Here is a 4,391-nt window from a genome sequence, read left to right as displayed (position 1 = left end):
GCCTTCACTGCCAAAGTCATAATTACCAGTCAAAATAAATGAGTTAAATGTGCATTGCATTCCTGAGTTGACATCTTTTAATTAAAAAAGATATGGTCATTATAGCTGCACAACATAACATCATTAAACAGGACTGTGGCTTCCGTTTTAAAAGCTTACAGCCTCATAAAGGTTGTTTGATCACATAGATCTAAGCTAATGGCATCTAATTGCTTGCTAATTTTTAGGCAATAATCTTACAAGCAGTAGTCGACACACTCTTCGACCAGGCTATTTTGACAAGGTGCGCTGAGTGGGGTCGTAGGTCAGCCCGTTTCTATGGATGCATTCAGAACAGAACCCAGCTATCTCCTGGAAATGATCTTTAGCTTGAATATGACAACTCTGCAAGTAAATGTAATTATTATTACTGTTATTATTCTAAATCGACAAAAATGATTACAATAACGTGAATAATAACATACTGCATGCTGATAAAGAACATATTCTCATTACATTAATAGAGAATATCATTCCTTGTCACTGTTTTTCCCTCAAATATACTTCCTGACAATGCGATTTAAAGAGACGGCCCTAAAGAAAATGAATCACGAACAACCTCACAAATGTCTTGAAAATCTGTGGAGCAGTTGCAAATGTTTCGGCTTTAAATACATATATCCTGTCGATTGTACACACAGGTCAAACCACTTGCATAACTTTTCTTTTCTTCGCTCACAGCTGTAACCATTTTCAGCCACTACACACACAGGCTTCACACTTACACATCGGTAAGAAAAGAGAATGGGAGGGAATGTTTGACCTTTTACCGTGCATAGTCTAGAAGGGGAAATGCGATTTAAATGTGTCAGGGAGGGGAGGGGGAAAAAATTACATTCGGAGGGAAGGCATAAAGACAGAAAAAAGCATTTCTTATAAAGGATATCTTGCACTTTTGGCATATTCAACCTCCAATTCCCCCCCCAGGTTATCTCCTCTAATCAAACAATGTGTCAGTCAATGTTCAAAGGACTATCATGAATGGCATTACACCTCTCAAATGCCAACCACCAGTCAGTTGCTGTTGTGCTGTGTGCGTGCAAAATGTCTTTCAGTGTGATGATGCTGCGATAATTAGAACGCTCGGCTGTAAACAAGGACTGTCTGTTCAGTTTCATATGAGGAATCAAATATCTTCTGTGAGAGTTACCATTTTGAGCCGACAGCTTCAAAGCTCCGCGTCTGAACATATCAAAGCACCCAGTTACTACCTTAAGTCATGCAGCTTCAGTTGCCGAAGAGAATCCAAAGTTCTGATTTCGTTCAATCTACTTCTATCAAAAAAAAAAAAAAAAAAACTTTCACTCTGTGTCCAAACCTTCTGAGTTGAAAATGGCTTAATAGAACCTCTGGTTAGTATTCATAGTCCATAGCAACGGTGATGCCAATTATCTGCTGGGTCATTACCACTCTTTAGAGAAGTCATGCTGGCTAAAGGCTTTTAAGGGAAAAGGCCTATCAGCAGTGGCGCTTTCTCTTTTGTTGTATCAGCAAGGAACAAATGAATCTATGGCACTTAGTGGTATATATATTAAAAAAAAGATTATTACATCCTCATAAAGACTTTGTATCAAATACGAGCCTTGTGATGAAACACTGGCTCTTGTGGTTTGATTCTGCACCAAATTGTACAAGTTTCAGTCGGACGTTTTGTTGTTTGCTCAAATATTTATGGCTGTAATCGCCCTTGGGATCCAGAAACAGCCATTCTAAGCTGGTCACAAGAGCTAGAAACTCGAAGTAATTGGAAAGCAGCATTGCTGCAGGAAAGAGATGGACTCCCTGCTTTGAAACCCGGCTCACAGAGTTCTACAGTACTTTAAGACTGCGATGTGAGGGAAGGCATTAAGATTAAACCCCTTCTTTGATTATATTGCAGCACTAAAGGGGCTGTGAGGTGAGAGTGAGGTGAGCAATTGAAAGAGTAACTTGTTACTTTACATGCATATGATGTGAATGAGAGAAAGGAAAGACAAGGAATCTGTTACCTTCTTGGACATCTAATTCAAATTATACTGACGGCACACAAAGTTTCAAGAGTTCTGTATATACGTAAGAGTTCTGTCTCATTTTGAATGCTAACACTTGTTTCGCTGGCAGGTGGTGATGCTTCACAAGCAGCCGCATCCGTGTGATGTGATAATAGCCACACTGATATTTTTCTGTGCAACCCAGCTGGTTGAGGGAACCGAGTTAGGAATTATATGATAAAGAGAAGTGTTCATTATATTTATGGCTTCCTTTCAGAGGATGTGCAGCATTCTATTCTATATCTTTTATCTTCACTGAGCGTCCTTACTGTGCGGTGTTACAGCACTGAAATCCAAATATCTCTCACCTCTGAAATGAATTACAAAATAATTTCTCTCTTGGACTAGTGAAGGCCACGGCTGAGAATCCTAACTTTTTTTTTTTTCACGTCTGGACCAAAGTTGGACATTTTCACATTTAAAACATATTTTTCTCCCCTTTTCAAAATTTGTCAGAATTCAAACGGAAGTGAAATAAAATTTAAAATTAAAACATGAGGTGCTGATTCATTCTTATGGTGTGTATAATGACACCCAAACAAGCCTTTACTGACTTATTCTCAGGCTGTCAACACCATAGTTGTGAAACCAACTTTTTTTTGACGTTTTCCAGCATCTCCTCCATAGATCTTGTTAGAATATGCATTTGCTTTAATTGGCACAATAGATGAGCATATTTGTTTCCTGTTTTAATCATGACCAAAATTTAGCATCATAACCAAGTCAATCAGTCACGGCGAGGACAAAACTGAGGTGATTCATGCGATGAATCATGAGACCTCAGGATTGGACCTTTCCCCTTCGATGTCAGATTCTACAAGGTACACCACGGGACCCGGAGCACATATAAGCATGTTACATTATTCATCACTTGTCGGTAACATGACTGGCAGAAACTTTTGCTGCAGGCACTTCAAAGCTGACTAAATACGGAGATAACAATCCCGTGAGACAGGGTGCCTTTGGAATTCATGATTGTCCAGTAGAAAAGTCACTTCACGTGTCTCAGTCAAGGTCATGTCATATAAAACAGTAAAAAAAACAACAGAATAATAACTACTTTTTAAATGTTTGTGAAGATCTTATTTTTAAGGCAGCATTGGAAGTTGCAGACCCATGGCCATAATAAATGTGTAGAGCTTTGATAGAGTTGGTGATCAATACCCTGGTCTGAACAATTACTCCACAAGATTTTGGCCATTTCTGCTCCAGAGAACAGAAGGCGTTCTTTCTCTCCAGTGCTTCCAATCACTGAGCAATCGTCCTGAGCCGACACGCACAAACACCTTGGAGACCTCAAAACATGTGAAAATTCTCTTGAATCCAAACATAATGCTTGATTTGTAGAAAAATCACAATACACCCACCCACACACACACACACACACACACAAACAAACACGCACATAAGCAAGTAAATGAAGACGTGACTTCCTGATGAGTCCAGGTGGACAGCAGAGCAAGACTATGCTTCACAAATTATGTCACTTTTTCCTCAACGTCAGAGCATAACACTTTAAACTGAAGTGACAGCCCACTCTTTTTTTTTTTTTTGCTGCTCTATCCCAGTAAAGAACATTGATGTCTGTATCCAGAGGCAGAAAGGTCAGGCCAACAGGTTGGCTGTGCTAATCGACTGCTGACCAGGCAAATAAGCCAGCCTCTCCGGAGACATTTGCTGCCTCGTTCTCACCTCAACAGTGTGGAGCTCGTCACTTCTGCTGCGTTGCCGCCGCACCAGTTGCCAAGCGCTGGAGCTCTTTTTTTTTTTTTTTTTTTTACCTGTCTCATCATTAATATTTTAGGTCTTGCTGAGTCACATTGATCCTATACGGTCACTTTTGGTTCAGAAACAGGAAGCTGGATGGGTTTTTGAACGCTATGGGGGCTCACGGAAGGGTTCAGGCATTTGTGTTAGAGCACCTCAAGATGGCAGTGTTCACCATGGCAGGCCGCTCAGCCTTTTCAACTCCAACAGCTTGCCTCTCTCAGCAGGCAGGGAGCCATGGATGAAATTAAGGGTTATCTGCTGCATTGGAATTAAGTAATGATTGCATGGCAGTTGGTATTAAATGAAGACTGCTTCAGTATTGCGGCGTCTAATTTCCATTTGATTACATTGGTTTTCTAGTTACCTTGTGTCACTCGGCTCGAGTCACAGCAGCTCAGCCGCCTTTTGTTGTTCGGAAACTTCCAAGTAAGATCATCTGCGGTTATGGGCAATTCCAAAGTCACATCACAGCCTCGTCAGATCATCACAGCTCCTGGCGCGAGGCAGTAAACCTAAAAAAGAAACGCAATTCGCCCATTAAACAAAGGGCTC

The sequence above is a fragment of the Brachionichthys hirsutus genome, chromosome 1, assembly GCF_040956055.1.
Source record: "Brachionichthys hirsutus isolate HB-005 chromosome 1, CSIRO-AGI_Bhir_v1, whole genome shotgun sequence".
Lineage (NCBI taxonomy): Eukaryota > Metazoa > Chordata > Actinopteri > Lophiiformes > Brachionichthyidae > Brachionichthys > Brachionichthys hirsutus.
This window is presented reverse-complemented; position numbering follows the sequence as displayed.